This window comes from Ailuropoda melanoleuca, chromosome 4 (assembly GCF_002007445.2).
Source record: "Ailuropoda melanoleuca isolate Jingjing chromosome 4, ASM200744v2, whole genome shotgun sequence".
Classification (NCBI taxonomy): domain Eukaryota; kingdom Metazoa; phylum Chordata; class Mammalia; order Carnivora; family Ursidae; genus Ailuropoda; species Ailuropoda melanoleuca.
The window spans coordinates 86,108,414-86,136,335 of NC_048221.1; the positions used below are offsets into that span (position 1 = coordinate 86,108,414).

Genomic DNA, 27,922 nt, shown 5'->3' on the forward strand with positions numbered 1-27,922 from the left:
CCCTAACTGGCAATGCGATGGCATTTGGAGGTGGGGTCTTGAGGAGGTGTTTAGGGTTAGATGAAGTCATGAGGCTGGGGCCCTCGTGAGGGGATGAGTACCGTCAAAGAAGAGACACCGGAGAGCTCTCTCTGTCCCTGCATGCACAAAAAGAAGAGAGCTCGCAGTGAGAAGGCAGCCTCCGACAAGGCAAGAGAAGGAGCCTCAGAATGAAACCTACCTTGCGGGCACCTTGATCTTGGACTTCCCAGCCTCCAGAGCTGGGAAATAAGTTTCTGTGGTTTAGACCACCCAGTCCCTGGTATTCTGTTATGGCAGCCCAAGGAGACTAGTACAGTCTGGTATCCTCCCATACTGAAGGTCAATAGGAAGCTTTCTGAGGCCAGTCTCTCCACGCGAAGGGAAGTTTCCTGAAAGCAGTAGGAAAGTTGAGACAAGGTAAGAAGTAGGGAACACATGGGTAATATTGCAAAACCAAACCGAAGGCTTGGTGAAATTCAAAATTAGGAAGTTTTGTTTTTAGAAATTGCAACATGCAACTAACTGCGGGGACTTCTTGGCTGGCTAACGTGTGGAGATTAGGAATCGATACCCAGCACAGGAGTGTTTTGCTGTCTTGATAGGTGTCGTGGTGCTGTTTCAGGAGTGAACAACCTCAGAGCTGCTGAGAGCATCTCCTGAGGCCCCCATCATTTTGCCCTTGGACTACTTGCCTTGGGGAGGACACAAATGATCTGTGCCCAAAAGATTTGCTCTGCTTCTAGGAAAACTGTGTTCTTCCCTAAAGGGCAATTCTGAATCCAGCTCTTTTTTGGGGCTCCGAGAGAGAGAAAATATAAATATGGCAAATTTAGAAACAATTTCCCTGAGAGCCACGTGAGAGAAAAAATTCCCTCTTCTCTCCCTCTATTTCACTATATATTTGTATTATTCTCTCATGTGTGGCGGGAGAAGAAAATTTTACTTTTTAAAACAAGAACCAACTGCTGCCACCTTCTCATTCTAGAGAAACGGCTTACTTTGTCTGAGGGGAAAACCTTGCTGGCCTCCATGTTAAAGGTGAACACTCAGATCCAGCCTGAAAGCTCGGGCCTACACTTGCCCCAGAGCGAGCCCTGAGGGGTTGGGAAGAGAAGGGAGGGGTAGGGAGAGGTTTAGAGAAAGGAGCTGGGAGGACCTAACCTTCCAGATAGCGTAGCGTGAGGCCAAGAACGGAGAGCCAGGGAAACACTCAGAAGGCAGGAAGGTCTGTGGGCTCTACTAGTAAATGTGAAAATGGTGGCTGCGCAGGGTTGTGGCTTAACCACCTCCAAACCCGTATGAGGATCTGCACCGCTTAGGCAGGTGATGGGAAAGCAAGAGGGCACCGGGTTCCAGGGCTGGGACCAAGAGAAGGAAACAGCCACAATGCAGGACACAGGCATTCAATAGGAACAGGAAATTGGAAACAAGGGAAACCCCGGGAAGGCACAGCTTGAGCCATTTGGATGGAAAGCTTAAAGGACAGGGCGACTCCCTGAGGCTGAGGACTTCCCAGCCCACCCCTGAGACATGCATAGTGAGGGTGCAGTGTACCGTCAGGTGCTGAGAGTCAGAGTCCCACCCGACCAGAGTGGGAAACGGGGTCCAGAGGAGGGAGGACACAGCCATGACCAGCCTCTTCAGTCCTGCTCACCATCTAGGGGCAAGTCAAGTCCCAAATCGCGAAACAGGGTCGGTCTAAACGTGATTGGTAGCTGCTGATGTTCTCACAGCCTGGATTTGGAGGTGCCAGAGGGCCTGGAGTTGGCAGCTGGTCAGATGGCCCTGTCTCTGCAGGCGGTGTGGGGCTAGGAAGGAAACACAGGAGGGTCACCAAGGCCTTCTGCAGCAGCCACCTGTCATTTCTGGGGACAAGGCGTGAAGTAGGTAACACCTGAACTACGATAGGATCAGAAGCCAGACTGTTTTTCTGCTTCGTAAACTCCTCCTGGTATTCCCTTCCTTTCATATTCAGCAGTCATCTTGAAAGCCTGCGACAGCGGGACTAAGAACGTCAAAGTGTAATTTTCCGCAAGGTAAAGACATAGTTCTCATACAAACATACAGTGAGCTCTTGTCAAAGATTTTTTTCGCTCGCTAATGACGGAACCAGCAGGATAACAAAGCTAGTTCTGAAGAGAATAGACAGAAGTATATCCGGCCGTGATGAGAACACCAGGATAAGACGGCTGAGTTAGATACAGAACAAGCCGACAACCTCACAGGGCAAACTGCGTGTGTTTTCTGCTAGACAGAAATCGTTTGCATCTCTACTGGGGAAAGGTCATTTGCAAAACATGCCGCTCTTTTACACATTCACTGTAACTTTACAGAGCTCAGCCTCGTGGAGTTACCTCCCTCAGAAAATCAGATGACTTGTCGGCCGATTGTTACACAGACTCACAGTCATGTGGCTTGGAAAGAGTACCCGGTAATCTTTTTGCTGAATTTCCGATTTCTGGATAAGTTTTCTTAACAAAGGGAAGTGAGGGGCTAGACTATTGTTCTCACATCTGTCAGAGAACTGAAGTGTCAGAGTCCCGAGCAAGCACAGTGGGGTTGCTGAGACCTGGGGAAAGAAGCCCAGAGCTGGTGGCCACTCTAGGACAACAAGGGGGTGCCTGCTCAGCCCTCCCCTCCCCGGGGGTTCCTTTACTCCCACGACTGCACCTTTCTGTTGCTGATCTGATAAAGGTATTGCTGGTCTCTGAAATCTACCAAGACCCTCACTGTCACGGCTTCGGAATCCTTGATCCAGCACTAGGCTCAAAACGTGGAGAAACCAAGCATTGCCTCATCCACTAGGGGTGGGACAGTTAAATGCTAAAGCCTCTTTGAGGACAATTTAGCAATATCTACCAACATTTTTTTTATTGTGATAAAATATACCTAACTTAAAATATACATAAAACTAAAATTTACCATTTTGAATTTCATGCGTACAGTTTAGTGGTATTAAGTTCATTCACACTGTTGTGCAACCGTCACCACCATCCATCTCCAGAACTCTTCATTTTCCCCAGCTGAAACTTTACCAGTAACTCCCCATTCCTCATCCCGGTAGCCCCTGGCAACCCCCATTCTACTTTCTGTCTCTATAAATTTGTCTACTCCAGGTACCTCATATAAGTGGAATTATACAATAATTGTCCTCTTGGGTCTGGCTTATTTTTCTTAGCATAATGTCTTCAAGGGCTGTCCCTGTTGTAACATGTGTTGGAATTTCATCCTTTTTAAGGCTGAATAATATCCATTTTATGTGTGTACCATATTTTGTTTACCCATTCATCCATTGATGTCTCTATCAACATTTTGAAAGAACAAATTCTTTTGACCCAGCATGTCTATTGCAGAGACTTTGTCCTATGATATACCTGCATATATACCTGCAACTGGATGTAAGAGTGATAATGGAGGACCCTCTCGGTTGCTACCCAATAGCCATTTCACCCTTTCTTCTTGCCGATTGGACCTTGAGTTGGTTCATGTATCAGGAAGCACCATGCTCAGGAAAAGCATGTCCTTCCCCAGCCCTGGGGGTTGTCTTGACTGGAATAAGCCAATAATGATAGGTCTATTCCCCTTTGCCAGTTTAATTATGTCTCTCAATTTGCCTTTTGTAACTATTCTGGGGCTGATATTCAGCTGGGACACACTGGCATGGGCATATGAATTATTTTTGGCTCATGTCCATTCTCAGGGGGCCAGGGCCCTTTCACATTTCTTTGTGTCCATTATGGACCAGTTGTTAAATATTTAAATTACCATCACTGACTTATCTCATCTTAGCTAGGCTTTTCCTAGCTTTTCTAGAGGCTTCATCCATTTGAATGTATCCTCAACGCCTGATTTCTAACCTTATCTCTTGATAGTGAATATTATCTAGGATGTATTTGGTAGCAGATAATAGAATATCAACTAAAATAGCTTCAACAATATAGACTCAATGATTTCATATAACAAATCTGGTAGTGGGCAGTTTCAGGGTGAATTTGGTGGCCCAGTGATGTCATTAAGATCTGAAGTCTTGTCGTCTTTTCTTTCTGCCATTTCAGCATGTTGGCCATGTCTCCTGTCATGGTCACAAGATGGTTGCTGTAGCACCAAGTATTATCTTCACAGGACAGCATCCTAACATGAAGGTTAAGGAGGAGGCCATAGGGGGGCTTTTCCTTTTTTGATTCTCGTTCTTATTTATTTGTTAAGTAGGCTCCATGCCTAGTGTGGAGCCCAACACAGGGCTTGAGCTCACGACCCTGAGATTGAGACCTGAACTGAGACCAATAGTCATACGCTTAATGTAGTGAGTCACTCAGGCACCCCTCTTTTTTAATTTTAACCAAAGAGTGAAATCTTCCTTAACAGCAACCAGCAGGCTTCCACTTACATTTTATTGGCCAGAACTGGGTCATGTGCCTACCCTTACACCAATTACTGACAAAGAGGACGAGCTTTGGACCAATTATAGTTGTTAATCTTCTTCAGCTGGGCATACTGACCTTGAATCAAATCAGCTTTCTATTAACAAGAAAGAAGAGGAAATGGTAGCTGAGTAGCAAGCAGCTATGACTGCCACTCATAGCTCTTTAGTTGGTGTTCTTTTTAATTTGGAATTCTGCCAACAGTCTGTTCCTCCTTTTTCTGTTTAAAAGTAATGTCTATGTGTTTCTTATTGTAAAAGTAATGTATGCTGATTGCTCATTGGGGAGAATATAGAATATGTGGAAGAAAATAAAAATCACTGTGTGTGTTTATGTATGTATACATATAGATTACACAAAATTGACACTGTATGATATATAATTTAGTTTAGTTTCCTATCTATTCTCACTTAACCTTTCATGATGAACTTGTTTCTTTTTCCCTCCTGGTCCCAGCCCTTCTTCACACATATCCAAAAGAAGGGAAAAGAAGCACATCCTAGATCACCATGAAGTGATTAATGAGCTAAAATTCATTTTTGATTTGGGAAGGTCCTGACTTCCTAGCTCCTAACTGGTCTACACATGGGGCATACCATCTTATCACTCTCCACCAAAGAATTTCCTTTCAGACTCCCAGGACATCTGGACACCTAGGTTGAGAAAGAAAGAGACCAAGAGAGAGAGAAAGAGAGAGAGAGAAAATATACTCTATTCTTCTCCATCTGACTAAGGCTTTACACTGGGAGTGACCTCACCCTCTTTGAGAATCGTGGCCTCAACTTTGCAGGTCTCAGCAGGACACCTCTATCTTCATACGACCACTGGGTGATAGCACCGACTGTTGTGGAAGGAATAAATACACCTAGTGTTGGTAACAGGGATAATCTCTATCTCCATGGAGCATTGCTTGTACCTTTGTCCTGGGGGTCATTATGTTGACAATAGGGAGGCATATATGGGAGAACCTCTCCTGTTGAGCTGGATCTTTGGGACCTCCGGATGAGGAGCCATTTGTCCTTGACAAAAGTTCCGTGATTGCTCACTATATCCACAGCACATTATTAACCTCAGGTGGCCTTACATTAGAAAAAACATTGTGTACATTGGTGCTGTGGAGTATCCATTATCCTTATTTTAGCTTACTTTGGTCATGGTCTCAGCAAAGATGAATGCCTATTGTTAATAGGGCTTAGAGCTACTATTTGAGGACAGTTGGCCTCAAAGCCCAACATGAAATAGAAAAAATATAAAGATGGCAAAAGAGATAGTTTTTCTCAATTCTGTCCACCCAGGCCATAAAACTTGAATGCTATTTTTTAGGCGGTAGAGAGCCAAAAAAGTCTCTATTGAACTTTATGAGGAACCACATGGCCACAGGTGGCAGATTGTATTTTCCAAAGATGGCCCCAACAACATCTTCCATCCCACATGCTCTTCTGCAACGTGACCTTGCTGCTCCCTCAACAAGAGATGGGTCTAATGGGTCCCCTCCCCTTGAATCTGTCTGGCGTTAGTGACTGCCATGTAAGGTTGCCAGGTTTAGCAAATAAAAATACAAGATGCCCAGTTAAATTCCGATTTCAGATAAACAATGATTTTTTTTTTTTATCGTAAGTATGTCCCATGCAGTGTCTGTGTTTTGTCTAATACCCCTCTTCTCATGTAACCAATAGAATGTGACAGAAGGGTTGCACGTGACTTCTGAGGCTAGGTTAGAGGAAGCCTGGAAGCGTCTGTCTTGGTCTCTTAGAGCACTGGCTCAATTGATGTTGCCTCTTGGGACACACCCTTTTGGAAACCATGCTCTGAGAAGCCTGAACCTCATGTAGATTCTCCACTCAAAGATCCCAGCCGAGGTGCCAGGCATGTGGGTAAAGTCACCACCTCCAGAGCAGGCTCACCAACAGAACCTTCTATGATGACGGAAATGTTCTATATTTATATTGCCCAGTTCAGTAGCTGCTAGCTAACACGTGTGTTCAATACAGTAGCCACATGTGGGCTTAAAATGTGGGCAGTGCCACTGAGTAACGAAATTTAAAAAAAATTTTTTTTAAAGACTTTATTTATTTGTCAGAGAGAGAGAGAGAGCACAAGCAGGGGGAGTGGCAGGGAGAAGGAGAAGCAGGCTCCCTGCTGAACAAGGAGCCTGACACAGGACTCGATCCCAGGACCCCAGGATTATGACCTGAGCTAAAGGCAAGATGCTTAACCCACTGAGCCACCCAGGCGCCCCAAAATTTTAAATTTTATTTAATTTTAATCAATTTAAATGTACAATAAATAGCCACGTGTGGCTACTGTTTGGACACTGTAGTTGTAAATGATTTTGGTACCCAGCCTTTGGAGTCTCCCCTACTTGTTTGAGTCTTTCTAGTTGAGGCCTCATGTCTTTAGGTGCAGAACAAAGACACCTCAATAGTGCTCTGTTCAAATCCCAACCCACAGAATCCAGAACGTTAATAAAAAGGTTATTTTATGTTGTGGAGTTTAGGGTGGTTTATTACACGCAGCAATAGATTATCAGAGCAAAGCGAAATGCACTAAGGAAGCCTACGTAGAGGAGGGTTCCAAATCCAAAGGCCCCAGGGCCAGGAAGGAAGTAAATGAAGAGAACAGCCCCAGGTGATTGTAGCCAAGACCCATGAAAAGGGCAAGGATCAGTAATCTAGATAAACAATGCTCTCCAGTTCCCTGTGTCCCAGGAAGGCCTCAGGCCTGGAAGATGAAGATTTCTGCCGCCCAGTCTGTTTCCCCGGGGTGATGTCTCAAGTCACTTTTAACTTTGAGCACCAATTTCTTAACCTATGGAGTAGGATTAAATGACCTACCTACCCCGGTTGGCTCAGCATGTTGTTGGAGGATCCAAGGCGCCTGTGGAGCGAGGGCACGCAGTTTGCTGCTCACACGGAGTCCATCCCTCGTACAGCTGCCCTGCCCTCTGCTCCGCAACAGCTTTGCCAACCAGCTACCGCAGCTCATGTTTTCCTTACAGGAGCCTATGGTCTTAGGAACCCAGTCTAACGAAACACGCAGTGGTCTTGAATCGAGTTGCTCTGGAAAATTGCTAGCTGCCCCAGAAAAATCAACATTCGGGGGCACAATGTAGATGAAACCTCACTGTTAAAAGAAACCTCGTGGTTTTTCTAGGTAACCTGTGGGGCTCCGGTTCTGTGGGGGCTTTGAGCTCCGAGGTGCACACTTCGCTGAAGCTGGTTTTCAGTGATGGTCATCCAAATGGCCCCGGGGTGCGAGGCCCCAGGGCCCAGAGAGACTCCCCTCAGGGCCTACACATCTGAGGGCGGGTCTCGGTGTTCTCTCAGATGTCAAGGGGATTGTTGTTTGGAACTAAATTCTGGCCAACAAGAAACAGTGAGCCTGTGTATGCTATCTAGGGAAGAGCACGTGGCGTGTGTCTAGTTAGTGTGGCCTAGGCTTCAGAACGGGAGATTTCAAGAAAGTTCAGGGGAGTAATGGGCATGATCCCACGTCCTGAGTGGAAAGAGGGGAGACTTCGGCATGAGGCAGCATGGCTCTGCCACTTACAGGGTCAATGATCTCTGAAATTCAGTTATCTTACCTGTGGAAGGGGTGAGATACCTACCTCCCAGGGTGCTGTGAAGAGTGAACTGGAATACAACAAAACAGGCATGTAGTCTATATTAAAAAGAATGTCAAAATATTCACTAGATAATAATAGGTATATCAATACCTATTCAATGGATAAATATCCATAAATTAATAGATATTTGATAAATACAGATATTGCCCAAAGGAGAAGCTGGCTTCGGAGGGTTGGGGGCTTCAGGAAATGGCACGTGACAACTTCGCAGCAAGCTCTCTTGGCTCCCAATGAAAGGGTAGGTGGCAAAATTGGTTAGACATCCAACAGGGATGTGCTCCCACTTTTCTACCTGCAAATAAGTGAAGAGGTAAATGAGTAAAAGAGCCTATTTGAGAGCTTAGATTCCCTCACCTTTCCGGGTGACAGGGAAGTTGCACAAGCTTGTGGGGGGCAGTTTAACAGTTTCTCCATATCTTAAAAATCCAGCAGCCCTCCTCTTGAAATTTATCTTAGGCAATAATGAGGTAAGTGAATCAAGACGTAGATTTGAGGGGCGCCTGGGTGGCATAGCGGTTGAGCGTCTGCCTTCGGCTCAGGGCGTGATCCTGGAGTTATGGGATCGAGCCCCATATCAGGCTCCTCTGCTATGAGCCTGCTTCTTCCTCTCCCACTCCCCCTGCTTGTGTTCCCTCTCTCGCTAGCTGTCTCTATCTCTGTCAAATAAATAATAAAATCTTTAAAAAAAAAAAAGAGGTAGATTTGATTATGCTGTTGATAAAGAGTAAAAACTGGCAACAGCCTAAATATCGAGTAATAAGAGATGGCTAGATAATTATTGTAACCCTATCACAGCACGTATGTAGCCATAAAAGTAGACACTGTACGTCTGCGTATATTGACATGGACAGATATTCAGAAACTATTATGTGACAAATGCATGTTAACAAATAATATAAATAGTATAGTCTCCCCCTTTGTAAAATTTTAATTTTATTTAAATTCAATTAATTAACATGTAGTATATTATAGTTTCAGAGGTAGTTTGGTGATTCATCAGTTGCATGTAACACCCAGTGCTCATTATATCACGTGCCCTCCTTAATACGCATCACCCCGTTACCCCATCCCCCCAGCCCCCTCCCCTCCAGTGACCCTCAGTTTGTTTCCTATGATAAAGGGTCTCTTTGTTTCCCTCTCTGATTTTGTCTTATTTTCTTTTTCTCTCCCTTCCCCTATGATCCTCTGTTTTGTTTCTTAAATTCCACATATGAGTGAGATCATATGATAATTGTCTTTCCCTGATTGACTTATTTTGCTCAGCTTAATACCCTCTAGTTCCATCTACCTCATTGCAAATGGTAAGAGTTCGTTCTTTTTGATGGCTGAGTAGTATTCCATTGTGTGTATGTATGTATGTATGTATGTATGTGTGTGTGTGTGTGTGTATATATATATATATATATATATATATATATATACCACATCTTCTTTATCCATTCATCTGTTGATGGATATCTGGGCTCTTTCCATAGTTCAGTATAGTTTCCCTTTTTAAAATGCATAGTATTTATGTAACACAGACCTGGAAAGATATCTGCCTGAATACCCAGTGCTTATGATTGGTTGGTGGATAGGTTGTGACTGAAATATAATTCACATACCATAAACTTCAGCATTTTAAAGTGTATATAATTCAGTAGTTATTAGTATATTCAGAGTCCTGCACAATCTTCACCATCTAATTCCACAACATTTTCCTCACCTGAACATTTCATCACCCATATCCATTAGTGGTCACTCTTCTCCCCCATCCTTGGCAACCACTAATCTTTTCTGTCTCTATCGATTTGCGTATTCTGGACATTTCATATGAATGGAATCCTGCAGTAGGTGGCCTTTTGTGTCTGGCTTCGTTTTGCATAATGTCTTCAAGATTCACCCTTGTTGTAGGACCTGTCAGTGCTCTATTCCTTTTCACTGCTGAATATTACATGGTACTATTACATATGCCACATCTTATTTAGCCATTCATCACTTCCTGGACGTGCGGTTGGTTCCTCTTTTTGGCTATCATGAAGAATGCTGCTACGAACATTTGAATATGATTTTTGTGTGAACGTAAGTTTCAGTTCTTTTGGGGATGTGCTGAGGAGTGAAACTGCAGCGTCATACGGTAATTCTATCTTTAGCTTTTTAAGTAACGACCAAATTGTTTTCCACGGAGGTCACACCAATTCACATTCCCACCAGGAATATATGAGGTTTCTGATTTCTCCACATCCTGGGCAACAGTTGTTTGTTGTGTTGTTTTGTTTTGTTTTCTGGCTTTTTTTTTTTTTTAATAACCATTCTAGTGGGTGTGAAGTGGTATCTCACTGTGGCTTTGAATTGCATTTCCCTAATGGCTAGTGGTGTTGAGCGTCTTTTCATGTGCTTATTGGTCATTTATGTATCTTCTTCAGAGAAATATCTATTCAAATCCTTTGCCAGTTGGTGGGATTTGGGTTTTCTTTCTGTTTTTCCACATTTCTGATTTTTAGGCAATGACAACTTGCTTGCATAATAATGAATGAGAGACTCGGGGTAAAGCCTGGTGTGGCTGCACAGTGGCCTTTTCTGGAGCCCTTGAAGGCAGAGCCACTAGTCTGGGCCTAGGCGCCCTGGCAAGATTCATCTCACTTAATCAGGGGTGACTCTCCTGGAGGAGCAGAGGCCCCTCTGGCCCTGGCTAAGCAGCATGTTATCAGGAGGAAAAGACAGTAATCAGAGGTGGGTCCTGAGTATAGCGAGAAAATTCAGGGTCCGACTGAGGGTCCTGGTGGCAGGTGGGGCAGGGTCAGGTCTGGGAGTGTCTCCGCAGCGGGGCTGGGTGAAGCCATGAGGAGAGGATCCTCTGAGGCACCTGTGTGAGCTCCAGCCTAACGTGGGCCAGATGTGAGCCACACTCTCCAAAACAGAGAAGGCATCCTTCCTTCTATTAGAATTCTCATTTTGAAGGCACTCCTGCAATAACTATTTATTTTGCCTAGAACAGTTTTCCTCCTTTTTTTATGATGCGAACTGACCGAAGCTCATTTGGTTGTTTAGCAGTCCTCAGGTTCTTTTAGTTAGTCTGGAATCCTTCAGAGGTCACACCAACCTCCTACTGGGATGCTCGCTCCACTGAAAGCAAGCCTGACACCAAGGTCTACCAAATACATACATGCTTTCCAGCAAATAGTCACCCAAATAGTTGTTACAACCCGTTTGGAAAGTCCTGCCTTCGGCCCTGAGAGCCCGCCTGACCCCTTTATTGCAAGGTCCTCTCTGAGATGATGTCACACTCTCTAGGCTCCAGGGTTGGCTAGCCTTGTGGCTGAGGCGGATAACAGGCCCCTTGGTGAAGTGGGAGGACTCAGGACCACCAGGGCCTAGGCCTCAAATGCCCGGTGAAGGTAGACGATAGAGGCCTGCCTGAGAGACCTTCAGACTCCTTCTTGCAGCCTGTGCCACTTCTTAGCCACCTGTAGGGTCTTGACTGACTACGGTATGACTTGATGTGACGATGGTATGGTACATCTGAAAATGCATTTCTGACGCCCTTAGTCCAATTAACAAACCCTCTGGTACAGAGTTTTATAGCATTTTAAAATAGCTAAATAATCACCTCTGGAGTGTTAGTCATAATTAGGGTGTTTCAAATATTAACGAATCATCCTTGAGGTATGTTTAAGTTAAAAATAAGTAACAATGTGTAGAAGAAAACAGGATAAATTCATAAACTTGTAATAGGCAAAACTTCACTTGTCAGGACATGCAAAACATCACTGCCAAAAAAGAAAATTGACAAATTGAAATTCACTAAAATAAAAACCCCAAAAATCATCTGCTCTTTGGAAAACACATTTAAAAAATTGAAAAATACACTGGAGACTGGAAGAAAATATTTGCATTGCGTATATCTGACCAAGGACTTGTATTCAGAATGTGTAACAGATTCTTACAATTCAATAATAATAAGGAAAACAACCCTGTTTTTAAAATGGCCAAAATGTTTTAAAGATATATTGGAGCTTTTGAATATTGGCTTTACAACTTTTCTATAAATCTGAAGTTATTCCAAAATAAATTTTATTTTAAAAATATGAGCAAAAGATTTGGCCAGACACTTTACAAAAGAAGATATGTGAATGCCCAATAAGTATGTGAAAAGATGCTCAGAATCATTAGTCATCAGAAAGATGCACATTAAAATTACACTACTACGTACCCACTAGAGTGACTAATACCAAACAGATTGACAAGACCAAGTGCTGGCAAGGACCTGAACAATTACACCTCTCACACATTGGTGGTAGAAATATAAAATGATAAAAGCACTTTGGAAAACAGTTTGGCAGTTTTTTAAAAAGTTAAATATATATTTATCATAGGACCTTTTAATTCTACTTCTAGATATTTACCCAAGAAAAATGAAACCATGCCCACAAAAAGACTTACACGTGAATGTTTATAGGAACTTTATTTATTATGGTGCCAAACTGAAAACAACCCAAATTTCTAACAACAGGTGAATGAAGAAACAAATTGTGATGTAGTCATAAAAGGGTTACTCCTTGGCAATAAGAATGAACCACGCGTGCAGAACATGGACACTTCTCCAGAACATCATGCTGAGCCAATGAAGCCAGACACAAAACGAGAGCATGCTGTGTAATTCCACTGATATGAAATTGCCCGGGGCTGAGGGCTGAGTAAAGACATTGACTGCAAAGGGGCGCAAGGGAACTTTTGGGGATGGGGTGCATATTCTGTAACTTGATTGTGATGGGGTCACATGACTCTATAAGAACTAACGGGGGGGCACACTAAAAAAGATGCATTCGTTGTGTGTAAATTACACCTGAAAAAGTTACATTTTAGAAGAAGTGGAAGAAGAGGACTAGGAAGAAGGAGAAGGAAAGGAGAAGGAGGGAAGAAGGAGGAGAAAGAGGAGGAGGGGCAGGGGGAAGAGGAGGAGCGGGAGAAGAAAAATTAACACACAGAAATGATATTCCCAGTCAAGCCATCATCTACCTCGTGCCAGTCACTGTTAAGTGTTGGGGCAGGAATATGAAAGTACAAGTCCCCTGTCTATAGGCGCTTACAATCCATTGGAGAAGTGAAATTTTCTTTGAGATCTCCCAAAGTGTGAGGAATGACAAAGCAAATCTCATCTGGTCCCGCCCATTGGGATTGGAAGGAAAGAGTCTCTGCAGTTGGTTAGGGTTCCGTCCTTCCTCTCCATCACCCCAAACCCTCCTCACCCCCCACCCCCTACACCCTGTGGGTGCACGGGACCCCAGGCTGCAGAGGCTGGGGAAGAGCCATTTCTAGTGCCGCGGGGGCTGGTCTCCCAGTGCCCTTTGTCCCCAGGCTGTGACTCCTCCTTCACCCTGAGCTAGGGCACAGCTTTGTGGGTCTCCTCAGGCCACCACCCCGGTGCCTCTGTCTCTCACCCTCAAGGCACCTCTCCTCCTGGGTTGCAGATCCCTGTGAGTGATGGGGGCGGGGGCTCGGCAACTCCCCTCTCGGGCTGCTTCGAAGCTCTCCCACCTGCCCTTTACCTACTTGATAAAAATTATTATAAAGACTAGCCTCTCTGATCCAGAGAGACCTAAACCCACAGGAGTAAGTCCTGGTTATCCATTAGGAGGAGGGGGGATACTTTATTTCTTATAAAGCCTATAGCCCAGAAAACAAGGGATAGGTGAGTTTGTCAGGCTGGTTCTTCCATCATCCTGTTGCAGAGGCCTTGTTCTAAAACAAAAAGGATAGAGAGAGAAGGTGCTAGATGTCTGGAGGGGTGAAGGGCCCCAGAGTGCAGGCAGTGCATGTCAGTGGAGGGGGTGGCTTTGTGAGGGTGGGGCCGGTGGCAGGCAGCCTGAACTCCGGAAGCCATTGCCACCTCAGCATCCTGGTGCTGTGCCCCGCCCAAGGCCAGCATCTTGCTGCCTGACGTGTGTGGTTACAGGAGAAAGGCAATGGGGTTGGGTGACAGAGTAGACGGTTTGGGGAAGTTGAGCCCAAAGGAATCCCAGCTTGGGGGCATTCAAGGGAGGTGGCAGTAGCAGTGAATCAGGAAGGTGGCCCGTAATTCAGAATCAGATGAGGGAAGGCACCAACTTTGTGGGAAAGGGAAGCAGGTGTATTCCGTGTTGTGTGTAACCTGCCCACCCCCAGGATTTCTAAGAAATGCTTGGCCTGTATTTCTTGGGTTTCCTGGGAGCCAGATGTATAATAATTTGGGTACATTTTAACCTGAAAATGCAAAAACATCCTTCCAGCTGCATCCTCCTTTTCCTTCCAGGGCCAGAATAATGTAGGGGGAGAGCTTGGTTCAGAAATCAAATAGAAAGTGCTTTTGTTTCTGGAGATTAGGAAAGCATTATCAGAGCCAAGTCCTCATCTCTAAAAAGAAAACGTAAGTGTGCTGTAAGTCCTGCTTAATAATTCAGACACCAAACTGAGCCAACTAGAAGCTGAAGTGAACGATCAGGTATCCCCACACTCTTCCCCTTTTTATCAGCTTGCAAATGTCCTGGTTGGCCTCTGGTTGGAGAGAAGCAATCAATGGCAAATGGAACCAAACCATTCATTTGTTCATTCATTCATTCAATAAAGTTTTCATGATTTCTTACCATATACCAAGCAGACATAGCTAAAAGCTAAGACTACACATTGGAACAAGGCAAATGTCCCTATATCTCAGGGACCTTAGGATCTATGCCATGGTTTTCAAACTTTAATATGCTTCAGACTTCCCTGGATGGCTTAAAACACAGAATGCTGGGCTCCATCCCTGGAGTTTCCAATTCAGTAGATCTGGGATGGCCCAAGAATTTGCACTTCTAACAAGTTCCCATGTGATTCTGATGGTGCTGGTCCTGGGACCACCCTTTGAGAACCACTGGTCTAGGCAATCATTTCACCCAGCTATTTTTTTTTTAAAGATTTATTTATTTCTTAGAGGGGGAGGGGAGGAGGGGCAGAGGGAGAGAGAATTTTTAAGCAGACTCCCTGCTGAGCGGGGAGTGCAACTCGGGGCTCGATCTCTTGACCCATGAGATCATGACCTGAGCCAAAACCAAGAGTCAGATGCCACCCAGGCGTCCCTCCCCCAACTATTTTTACCTCTTGGCACAACATGGCTTACTTGGTAAACTGGAGGAAATCTGGAACTCCAGACCAGTTTGCAAACAGCCTGAGGTTACCAGCCCAAGAGCTGTGGTCATTCCAGGCCCCATAGAGCAAAGGGAATCAATGTCTTAGGGTACACTGACGTCCAGGGGAACCATCCAAAGACTGTGGCACCCATGCTGAGGTAGGAGGACATGCAGTTTTGAGAGATCTTCTGTTGACTTCTCTTAGGAAATGGAGGCCTCACTTTACCACTAGCCCAGTGCAAGCCCATAGATCTGGGGTCCAAGTCTGGGGTGGGGTGCAAGGTGGTCTTCCGCAGTTTCATCCTCCCTCCCCTGGAACCTCTGCTGATTTCCCATCACATTCTCGACGATCTGGGATAGCTCACCCCTCTTCCGCTCTCACAGGCAGAGCAGGCAGGTGAGGTGCCATTTGGGCCCTTGTGATCTTTTCCACGTGGGCAGACACAGGAGCCTCAGACAGAGCTCTGTGGGGCCCCACTGCCTGGAGTAAGGGCAAGGAATGAGGGTGAGGGTAGATGACCAAACCACACCAGGAGCTTTTAAAATGCATCCAATGAGGGGCACCCAGGTGGCTCAGTCAGTTAAGCATCCAACTTGTGATTTTGGCTCAGGTCATGATCTCATGGGCCTGAGACTGAGCTCCGCGTCCGACTCCCCGCTCAGGTGGGGGGTCTGGAGATTCTCTCCCTCTGCCCCTCCCCCCACTCGTGCATGTGCATGCTCTCTCTCTCAAATAAATAAGTCAATCTTTTTAAAAAATAAAATAAAATGCATCCAAGGAGGAGGACATTCTGGTTAGAATGACAGCTGGCCTGAGAGTGGATGCAGAACCCATACCCCAAAGGGGAGATCATCTTGTGAGTCGAAATCTGTCAAAATTATTTATTTTCTAACAGCTTTATTGAAATAGAATTCACATCTATCTAAATTTGCCCATCTAAGTATACAATAGAGGGGCGCCTGGCTGGCTCAGTTGGAAGAGCATGTGACTCCCGATCTTAGGGTCATGAATTCGAGCCCGTGTTGGTTGTAGAGATTACTTAAGTAAATAAAAACTTAAAAAATGTATACAATTCAATGTTTTTTAGTATATTCAGTGTTGTACAAACATCTTCCCAATCAATTTTAGAATATTTTCAGCCAAAAAAGAAACCCTGTACCCTTTAGACCCTCGACTCTCCCAACCGTCCTCCAGCTTAGGCGAGTACCGGTCTACTTTCCGTCTTTACAGATCTGCCTGTTCTGGACATTGCATAGCAACGGAATCATATTGTACGTGGTCTTTCGTGACAGGCTTCAAAAGCGCCTCCACCAGGGGAATATGACAACCTACATTTGGGTCTAACACATGGTTAGCAGAAACCCGAGGTGGAGAGGTAATTTAGAAGTCACTGCTTAACCTTGGAGCCTCCGTTGTCTCAGGCTGCCCATTTCTGCCTCAGGCTGTGGTGAGGAGGCGAAGGTCCGGCCCAGGCCCGGCCCCCAGCTGCTCAGCAGAGGGGGCCTCTCTAGTGAGAAGGAGGCCTCCCGATAAGACCAACTGTGGCGCAGCCTCAGATAAAGTGATCTTATGAATCAGTGGCATACTGTGGCTTTCAGAAAGTTAAACCATCAACTAAGTTACATAAGAGGTGTTTTCCCTGCCTCCCACCCGGGTTCTGTCTGGCAGCCAAAGTCAGCAAAGCTGGGCTCTCGGCTCTTTCTCGGAGAAGAGGCACAGAAATTTTCAGTCCCCTTGAAATGGCTCCTGCTGCCCAAGGGAGAGGAGGCCCTCTGGGGACCCCTGTCTCCTCTGCATCACCGGATTTCCCCTGACTGTGGCCCGGGCCTCTCCTGGTTCCTCTGCAGGCCTGGGCTGCGGCCTGCCAGGACTCCGCTGGCAACTGTGCGTGCCAGGGCAGAGGCTGCTTACCTGTTCCACGTGAGCTGCTTGTTGTTGTTGTTGCTGCAGCAACAACTTTGTTTTCGCCGCCGCCAGGAATCCTCTCCTGCTCCGTTCAGACCCCTGCTTGTCCCCAATGTGGTGCATGGTGGGAGACCCAGAACCCAGGTCAGCAACTGACCCTCCGCCCCAGCCTGTGTCTGGGGTGGAGATGCTTTCAATGGCTACTTTTCCTGGCTCAGCCCTTAACAGGAATGCCTGGAACCTGCCCCTTCATTTGCCCTCCCGAGAGAGAGGGAATGAGGTCCCGCAGGATCCTTCTCAGCTCTGCCCACACTCTCAGGCCACAGGACCATCGCTGCCCCCTGCCCCATCACATCAGGAGTCTGGGGCTTTCCTGACAGTTGCAGAACAGAGTCTGAGGTCTCAAGTGAGAGGGGGGACTGGAGGCCTGCCCTCTGCCTCGCAGGTCCCCCCACATAGCAGTGAGCTCAGGTCTGGGAATGGAGGAGGCTGGGGCAGGGGGGTGAGGTGGAGGGGAGCCTGAGGAGGAGAGGGTGAGGGGTGAGGCATGAGAACTTCCCTTCCTTGGACTGCATCCAGTGAGGTGTGACTGCGGCATCCCTGGGGTTGAGTGGCTGCCAGAGCACAGTAACCAGAGCTGTGGGACAGCACCCCAGGGACGGGCAGGGAAAGCAGATGGACACAACGGCTGAAGGCAGGGCTGCCCGGGCTGGTGGGTGTGCCCGAGGAGGTCTTCTCAGTGACAGCCTTAGCCTGAGACCTCCCCCTCAACTCCCATAAGTTCAGTGTGGGGAGACAGAGCCAGGGAGCTTGTGCAGGAGGCAGTGAGGGACACAGAAAGCCACAGGCCTTGGCTCACAGCCCCGCTGCAGGCCTGGGGCCCATTAGGTTGACAGACCTGAATTATTAAGGCCTGGGAAGGAGGCCGGCGGGCAGGCATGCCAAGGGGGAACTGATCCCCTCTCTCGTGTTCTCTTCACTGTTGCCCAGGAGGTGAAGAATTCAGCCTCCAGTTCCGACTGCCCCAGTGGGCCCAGTGTGTAAACAGGGCATCCGGCTGCCCTTGGAGGGCCCCCGGCCTAGGCTGTCCCTGTCCCTACACCCTGAAATTATCAGGGCCTCTTGTTGAGGTGCTCCGGCTCGCCCCCCTCGGCCTGCTCTGAGCTCCCCTGCCACACACATTTTCTGCATTCTCCCTCCTGCAAAGCAGCTCTGCTCCTCCGTTTCCGCACAGAGGAAGACCGTGAAGCTGCCCACGGGCCCGGTCTCCAGAGCCTTGGATTTTGTGGGGCCAGTCGCCGGGATCCACCTGCACTTAGATGTCAGCCTCAGGCTCCTGTTCGGCTGGAGGTCTCCAGAGGAGGCCAAATCCACTCCCTCGTCTGCTCCGGGCTTTCTCTAGGATTCCCCTCCGAGCAGAGCAGATAGGGTTCATAAAGCCCCACAAGTGTTCCATTTCCAGGGCCAGATCCCCCTAAAGTCACAGGGCTTGGAATGGTGTCGGTGAAACCTGGAAGGACAGATGCCAGGCCCCACGCTGGTACCACACTGCCATGAGTCTAGAATTCTGGGGCAAGGATGAGCCTGGTGGGCCTGAAAATGATCTGGGTGGCTTGTGGAGCCAGAACCCCTTCCTGGTTTTCATTCCTACAGTCCTTTCCCTAAATGCCTATGTTCCCAGAAACTGCCGATCCCCTACTCGGAGGAGAACCAGCTGGCTTCCTCCGGACCACAGGGCATCCCTGGGCCCATTGCTTCTTTGATAGCACTGCTCGCTCTTTCCTCCCTGGCACAGCACACCTCACATCCCCTGCTTCCCTTCATCAGGACAGTTAGGAAAAATTGTCCAAGATTTGGAAATGGGATAAAGGGATTCCTGCAAGCCCTTGAGTCATGCTGGGCTTAGGCATTGTCCATAGTCCTGCGGGGGTGGGGGGGCGGGAAGGGAATGTGTGATCTGGTTTCCTAGGGGTGTGGACCTTTGTCTAACGTGTCTATTTACTATGGATTAGGGTATTTTACAACTTTATAAGGACGGTGTAGGAAACCGATAGCAACACAGAATTATTGTAAAGTGATACAAATAAAAATATTAGTCAAAAGGCTAAGGTTTTATTTTCTGTGATGCAATATTACAAACATTTCAATACTCTTTCTTTCATTTATTATTACAAAGACTTAAAGTGTCTTCTTAACTTTTTTGAACCAGCTTTACCATCCTGCTGATTCTCTCATTAATTAATTAAATTCACTTTTGATACATGTTCAGTCTACGTTTGTATGAAAACTATGTTTTAAAATTTTTCATTAAAAAAATTAACATAGAGCAAAATGGACTCTACTCATGTACAGGTTCTGTGAATTCGACCCATAGAGAAGTTGTGCTGCCTCGACCATGATCCGGCCAGAACAGTTTCACCGTGCCAAAAACCTCCCTTGTGCTATCCCTGCAGAATCATGTTTGTGAGTGTGTACATAGTAAAAAAAAAAAAAAAAAAACAAAAAAAACAACCCACACGTCATAAAATGTACCATCTTAAGCATTTTTAAGTGTATAGTTTAGTAGTTTTAGGAATATTTACTTGTTGTAAAACAGAACTTTTTCATCTTGCAGAACAGAAACTTTGATACCCATTAAACAACTCCCCTTCTCCACCCCCAGCCCCTGGCCACCACCGCTGTACTCCCTGCTTCTATGCATTTGACTATTTTAGATACATCATGTAAGTGGAATGATATAGGATTTGTCTTTTGTGACTGGCTTATTTCCTTTAGCATCATATCCTCAATATTCATCCACGTTGTGTCATGTTTTTGACTTTTTGAAAATTCTTCTTTGATAATTTGCAGAAGGATGTCAGTGACTAGGGTGTCACTGGCCTGCCTGTCTTCCTTCCTGTGGGGATTCTCTCTATCTGTCCCTGTCCCAGGGAAAAGCTTGGAGTCTCAGAATTTGGCTCTGCCCTGCCACCCCCACTGCCTGTTCTCCCGTGCAAGGCTCCCAGGAGCCACTAGACACGAGAGCACACAGGAAAGCCCCTTAATCAGCAGGGTGCTTGGGGGACATGTCAAGGTATGAGTGGGGTTAACCACACGAAGGTAAATAACTGAACTGAATATAGGCACCCAAGCCAGATGTCCCACTAGCTCTTATTTCAGACAAAGGCAGACGCTGGGGATGACAGAGCCTTTACCTGTTGCCTTTGTACCATAAGAACCGGGAACATGGCACGTGGGAGGAGCTGGGCGAACCTCGGGGGTGAGCGAGTGCACAGTAATGACAGGGAGGGCACAGGGGGTAGGTGTCCCCAGACAAAACTAAATAATTTTCTTGGGCCTCTAAAATGCAGTCAGATCGACATGCACATCCTCTTTCTTTCTCTCTCTCAGTCTCTCTCTCACAGACACAAGGACCCTCAGCATCCATAATCTATAGTATGTGTAAAGGCCAAGTAGTCTTCACAGCTTTAAAACCCATCATTCTCTCTAGGGCCCCCCCCTTAAAAATATTTAAAAACCTTTTATTTGTCTGTATAAGCAAGGAAAGCAGACTTTCTTGGGGTGCACTGTGTCTACCCCCACTTGTCTCCTCCGACCCCCGCCGTTCTCCAGAAGCCCCATTTTCTCTGCTGGGAAGGGTGTGTGGAGAGGCTGGTAAGGAAGTAGGCTTAGATACTGGTTGCAGCGATCCCCGACAGGCCTCATGGTCCGGGAGCTACGTAACACTTGGAGCTTCCGTTTCCTCTCTGAGAAGTACTGTGACAGCCCTTGACCCAGCACTTGAGAGTATGTTCCACCCTGGATTTCTGAGCTCTTTTGTCATGTGAATATGTCTTACCTCTAAGGTGACTGTGTCACTCTTCATCTCCAAACCAGGACATTTTTTAAAGTGAAAAGCAATATAAATACTCGTTACACAGGGACACAGTGTATAAACTGGGACGGTGGCAAGCAAACAGCAAACTATGGTGACTCTTCTTCTTTTTTTCAAGATTTATTTATTTATTTATTTATTTGAGAGCGAGTGAGAGCCGGGTGGGTAAGGGGCAGAGTCAGAGGAAGAGAGAATCTCCAATAGATTCCATACTGAGCGCAAAGCCCAACGTGGGCCACGCTCAGTGTCACAACCCTGAGATCATGACCTGAGCCAAAATCAAGAGTCGCATGCTCAACCGACTGAGCCACCCTGGCGCCCCAGTATGGTGACTCTCCTTATCTTCCAAACTGGAAAGCTTCTTCCATGTATTGGCCTTGACTGCCCAGCTTAGCGGCCCCCTCCGTGTCTATCCTAGAGCGCTGTTCATGAAGATGCCCAGTGAACACTGATGTCTTCTTTAAGATGCTCTTTTCCCAACAAATCTAAACTAGTGCAAATGTAGAGGGAAAACCTTCTTGGTTTAGTGTAAACACCCTTATCGTCAGGTTGGGTTGGCTTTGGTTGTTGAACAGCATCCATTGTGAATAAGAGACAACGTGGCCCATGATTGGAAGTGGACCATTTCAGAGCAGGTCAGGATTGGGCTGCTGAGGGCAGGGTATGTCTGACAAGTCACAATCCTGTGGCAGAGGCTCCTGGGACCACAGCTGTATGCAAGGGAAGGGATGTGTGTTGGCATACCCAAATGGGATTTCAGGTATCCGCTTTGCACAAGAATGTGCTAGGACTGCCAGAAGAAATGAAAAGAATTTTAAGGATTAACTGCTGGACCCTAGGAGAGCAGGTTTGCATCTCTAGGGGAAAAAAAAAAGACAAAGGTGACTTTGACTCCTTAACAGTATGCCTAGTGGGCAAAAATTTCCCCTTAATTTGGAGGGCTGTGGTTTGAAATTGTGGAAAGGAGTCTTTTGAATGTTCCCCTGGATGGTTGATGGTGGTTGATGGCTGATAAGTTGTGACCCAGCCCTGGATGGAGGAAGCAAGGAAGCCTTAAGAAAATGGAGGGAGCAGGGCTGTTCCTTTTTTAGCCATATAAACGAGCTGTGAATGCTGCTTAAAGAGACAGCTCCCCCAGGGCTGGTCAGAGAACTGCGTAAGCTGTGCTTTGCTCGATCCAAGGAAGCACATTCACATAGACAGAGGAGACAAATCTTTACAGCAAATGGCAGCCAAGTATTGCATCCTAATAAAATCAAAATATCATGACTGTTTCTGATAGAGGAAGTCCAGTGTCGAGGAAGGGCACCCTTCAGTCTAATTGGCACAAGGGCACAATATGGAGGTCAGAATATGTGGTGATGTCCTCCCTGGGCAGTGATGGCAACTACAAAAACCTGGGACTTGTGCTGCTCATGGCCAATGTCCCAGTGACGTATGGAGTTAACAACACTGCTCTGGGTGACAGGCAGGTTGGCGCTCATAGCAAAGCCCTCTGCTGGTCCCATTGAAGCAAAGAGGAGAATGGCACTAAAGAGAAGTACAGAAAGGCTTTACCAGCTGAGGTGGTAGTGATGAGATACCAGAGTCCTGCGCAGAGAAGGACAGAACCATGAGCAGCGACCTGGAGTAGAAGATTTTTCTGTCACACTGCGGTTGTGACTCATTCCCTTAAGATGCTGTGTCCAGAGAAAACACATTACAGTGGGATGGGAAAACATTTTTTTAGGTTATGTTCTTTAAATCATTTTGATTTACTATTAGTGGCCTTATCTGATGTTGCTCATTAATCATCATTAAATAAATAACCTTTGTTTCTCACCCACAAGATACCCTCGTGAGAGGCAGGGTGAGCCCCAGTCATGCTTGGAGTTTGGGGCACCTGCTCCTGTGACTTTTGCTGTGTGACTCATAATCAGCACTACTACAGTTGACCCTTGAACTGCTCAAGCACACGTTTGAACTGCACGTAGAGATGTTTTCCATAAATACAGTACAGTGCTGTAAATGTATTTTCCCTTCCTTATGACTTCTTAATGGCATCTTCTTTTCTCTAGCTTACTTTATTATAAGAGTACAGTACATAGTACATTTATATAATACATATACAAAATACATGTTAATCAACTCTTTATGTTATTGGTAAGGCTTCATGTCAACGGTAGGCTATTAGTAAAGTTTTTGGTGAAAAATCCAAATCCTATCTCCCAGATCACCAGGGATCCATAATGGGGGATTCAAAAGGTATACATGGATTTTCAACTGTGTGGATGTTGGTGCCCTTAACCCCTGCATTCTTATTATAAATCACAATATTATACTATCTTCAAAGTGAATTATCTTGGGTATGACATTTAGTCTATATAAAGACAGACTATCCCAAATATATTCTGAACATTTGCCCAAAATTTATTTGACTATTTTCATATGATAAAATGTTATTAATTTCTCATGATTTAATTAATGATTATTTTATACTTAGTGACAGTTTGAACCAGAAGTCCTGCCAACACCCCACCATTTTTAAATTAAAATGTGTCAGGGCCCCTGGGTGCCTCAGTCAGTTGAGTGGCTGACTCTTGATTTTGGCTCAGGTCATGATCTCAGGATTGTGGGATTGAGCCCCCAGCAGGCTCTGTGCTTGGTGAGGGGGTCCGCTTAGGATTCTCTCTCTCCCTCTCCCTTTGCCCCTCTCCCTGCTCATTCACTCTCCCTCTCTCTCTCTCAAATAAATAAATAAATTTTTAAAAAAAATTTAAAAATTAAAATATACCTTTTGTTGATTTTTCTTTTGATAGAAACATTACATAGTCACTGTTAAAAAAAAAAGTTAGGAGACACAGGCAAAAAGAAGAAAATACATACCCCCAGCCCATTCTCAGAGTTAACTGCTATTCACAGCTTGATGTATATTCTTCCAGATCTTTTTCTGTGTATGTCCATGTGGATGCTTGAGTATAGAAAAACACTCATATGCCTGTAAAACACAAATAAGGCTTTGTCCAGTTATATAACTACATTACTTGTTTCTGATATTTCTACTTTGTAGAATATTTGCCTGTTTTTATTTCATAATTACCTGTTCTTATTTATGGTGGCTATGCTTTCATTTAGTTCTCTGAAGTTTTATATACATTTTTATTTAAAATCTCTTTAAGATTGTCTATTATCTCTAGTTCCTAAAATTAAATTTTTCTTGCTCTGGGGGTCTAAAAACTACCTTTAATGTTGTTAGTCTTTCTTATAGATTTTGTAATTCTTATTCATGGCTCATCTTCCACAGTGTCATCTTTCTTGGGACTTCTCCTTCATGTGTTCTGGATTATGGAGGAAGGACTTCCTTAAGGGAGGTTTTGGTGTTGTCCTATGGGGTGCAGCTCTGCCTCCAGACCAAGGCTTAGGCAAGTGGACCAAAACTATTGACTGTATTTCCACACGATGCAGGGCAGATGGCTTGTGTTCAGCCACACAACCTTTGGTTCTTTGGTTCTTTGGCCATTTGGCTCAAAGGCAAGTCCAGCTGCTCTTCCAGCCCCTGCTGGTTTCCTTGATGAGGCTCTAGGGCAGGCCAGTCCCAAATGCGCCACTTTTGGCATATTGATTATTCTGAATTAAAGTTACTTAAGAAACAGCCAGTGCAAGAAGAACACTCAGACTTCCCCCACCTTTGTCTCCAGAAAGCAGGAAATAAATCTCCCATGTGAAAGCTACCCTCCAACAGGCCCAGGGACTCCTTCTCTGTAGGATTTCTCTATGACTTTTCCCAAATTGCCTGTGTAGCCTCTCGGCCCTCCTGTGCTGAGACTGAGGTATTGATCACACTTCTTGGGGTCTTATTTTTTTAACCTGCTCCTCTCATTCAGCTCCAGATGTGTATGGGTGGAGAGACAGCTAACATTCCATTCTGGGATCTTCTGTTTCTTTCCTCTTGACAGTTTTTAAGTCTTACATGGTTGTACTATTTTCCATATTTGGTTGCCTCTAGCTAACTTTTGGCCTTTTTTTTTTTTTTTTAATCACTGATTACTTTAAGGAGTGTGGGCTAGAAGGAGGTTGTGTGCTCTGCCTCACTTGTACCACCTTTCCCCAAAGTCTAAGCAGGTGCAGCTCTCAAGAACTCACAAGATCCCAGGGTCTTCTGGGTTACTGCTACTGTAGGAGGGTGGTACATGCCCCTCAGGCAGCAGATCTTCTCACTGTCATTCTGTCTGTCCGTCTCTCTTTCTTTTTCTCTCAGGTCCTCCAACTCTCAATTCCTTCATCTGTGAAATGTGTCTGTTGTAATAAGCCAGTAACCTATGTTGAAACTTGCTCTCTCTAAAATGAAATTAAGCTTCCTTCCCACACCCAAACATTGAGTTTCCTTCCCCAGGATTTCTGAGAGTTCCTGGGGCATAGCCTGGTATGAACTCTGAAAGTCTCTTCTACTCCAGCCTTCTAGTCTTACTGCCATCATTTTGCCTCTGTAGCTCATGAGACCAGTGACTTGGTGACTGCCAGGCCTCAGGAAGATGACATGGCCCTTCTTCCCCCCTCAGCCCATCTGAAGCCAGGCTCCACTGACTGGGGAGGAGAGAAAGCAGGCTGAGGAGAGTAATTTCCGTCTGCCTCAGAGGAGAAGTGACTGGTACCCACAGGCCTCCGTCTGGCAGGGGCCACGTCAGCCCCCACCAAGGGCAATCCCCAGGCCTGCTTACTCCCTAGAGAGAGGAGGAAATCCTTCCCTCCCTCCCTTCCCTGCTGCCACAGGATGACAGATAGTGAGAATACCCCTTTCTGTTAGGGGCAGTCTCCTAGCAGAGAAGGGCAAAGACGGCCCCTTTTCTCACCTATCTGGGGTCTCTCAGAACATTTTAACCACTCAAGAAAGGCAAGAACAATGGGTGATTCAAGGCCAATTAAAGTTTCAGCCCAGCACCCCACCACCTGACCCATTACTACCTCTACAATTATCACCTGCTGAGACAGAGGAAGGGGTTGGCCTAGGTTTCCTACCAGGAAGGGGTCGGATCCTTGGAGAGGCTACCATGGCTGTCGCTGACTTCTTTGTTCTGGACAGAGGAGGAAGCCAAATACCTGAGCCAGATCTTAGTACACTGACCAGGCGAAGGGCTTCAGGCCCCCTCAGGGCCTTGCGTCTGGAATCAAGAGCCACAGAGAATAAAGAACCATTGTGGGTCCTCTTTGGAGTTAGGACTGGAAACTTCTCTTTATAGCCAGTGAAAAATTGCCATTCCAGAGGAAACTGGAAATTGTCTTCGGGCCTGCACCTCTCTGTTCCTGCCTTTCTTCAGTGATTGGCATGTTCTGCAGCACCGACCTCAGGCAGGTGAGAAAAGTGGCAGCCCAGTCAGGCGCAGAGTGCACAAAAGCCAGATGGGAAGGGGGCAGCTGGAGCTTCTGAGTCCTGGTATCCAACGGTGTGGGTGGGATCTGTGCCTATCTGTAGAGAGGCCTCCGGGAATCAACCTTATCTTGACCTTTCCTGTGAGCCAGGCTCCCCTGCACTCAAATTCTCACAAACATCATGACCTTTACTTCATAAAGCCCTGGGGGAAAGCCAGGGCGAATGTCCCCGCTTTGAAGTGCTGTGTAAACGACGTGGCATCTTCCGTGTGTGAGGATGACACGAGTAGCCCACTGTCACCTGAGTCATTTTTTCCAGATGTGGTGAGGGGAAAGCAGCCAGCTGGCGTCACGGGGAGAGTGCTGGATTCGGGTCACCGTCAGAGCGTTGGCTAACCACGGCGGGGCTGCGGCTCCCCGCATCCCCTCGCACTGCCCGTTCTCATGTGGAGGTAGAGGTGGAGAGGGGATGAGTCGTGCCTGGTGTGTCTCAGCGAGGGTGCACGCGTGCACTCACAGAGGTGGGAGCCCTTGAGAACACGGCATGCCAGTGACTTGACAGGCTGTCTAGGGGAATATACACTGACTTACGGTCCGATCCGAGCTACTTCCTAGTCATGTGATTTTAGGCAAGTTATTAATGTCGCAAGGCCTTGGTTTCTTCATCTGTCAAGTGGGTATAATCACCCTGGCCCTGACTCCCTCAAGAGGTGGACTAAGTGAGATGGAAATGCACAGGAAGTGCTGTCGTGGGTAAAGTTCTCTTATTTGGGCCAACAGGGCAGGGTGTATCTTGACTTCCATCCTCTCTCAAGGGAGAAGAGCATCTGCTGGTTGCCCTGGTAACCTGGAGCAACGGCTGGCTTCCTGCAGGGGCTTTCCTGCTTGTGCACAGTTTCGGTTTCCCCTCTCCACCCCTGCCAGCGGCTGCCAGTGTGGCGGGGGAGTGCAGATTGCTCAAGCGGACCACGCTGCCTCCATTGGCACGGCTTGCCGCAACTTCTCCCTGCTTTGTGGAACAGAAAAGAGAATCTGGTTACACGTCTCACTGGTTTCTCTGCTTTTTTTTCATGACTCATTTTTGGGGGTATTTCAGGTAAAACACTTGTGGCGAAGTTACTTCTTGGCTAAGTTTTCTCCTCCTCTGTTTCTTCTGCGCCAGGCTGACCAATCTTCCTTCCGCATCCAGTGTACCCTCCCCAGAAAACAGGCCAGGCCACCTGAGGTCACCAGTTGCCTGGACTGTCTTCAGTGGGGACCTGGGGGGATTTGGGCATTTCTGTAGTGGTAAAATTCACTCACTGGGTGTCCTCTGTGAAAAGAGGAAACCACCTGTCTGCCCTCTGACTTTCCTTATAGGCCACTGGAACTGGCTGAAATCTCTTCATCGGTGACTCACTTCTTTGTGTCTGAGTCCCATATTCAATGCAAAAGCCCTGGGTGTCACTCCAGTCTTCAGGAGTAACTATTCCCAGAAAGTCAGGGAGCAGCCTGACAGGGCTTTGTAACTTCCCCAGGGTTGCTGTTTTTACCATCCTGTGTTTCCTATAATCATTAGCTGTGGAACCCATTAAACAAAAAAGGCCTGTGTGTTTATTTTGG

At 46.4% G+C, this 27,922-nt stretch overlaps 1 long non-coding RNA gene across 3 annotated transcripts; it reads right to left on the reverse strand.

The window, feature by feature from the left end:
- Positions 1-26,486, reverse strand: LOC117801983. Of its 3 annotated transcripts, none has more exons than XR_004624928.1 (6): positions 25,970-26,486; positions 23,840-23,951; positions 8,050-8,359; positions 1,676-1,829; positions 221-410; positions 1-137 (listed from the first exon to the last, which is right to left on the reverse strand). It is a non-coding gene; the product is annotated as an uncharacterized LOC117801983 (long non-coding RNA). The 3 variants fall into 3 exon arrangements; XR_004624930.1 differs by lacking the exon at positions 25,970-26,486 and adding an exon at positions 25,097-25,244; XR_004624929.1 differs by lacking the exon at positions 25,970-26,486 and adding an exon at positions 24,054-24,685.
- Positions 26,487-27,922: the final 1,436 nt, after the last annotated feature.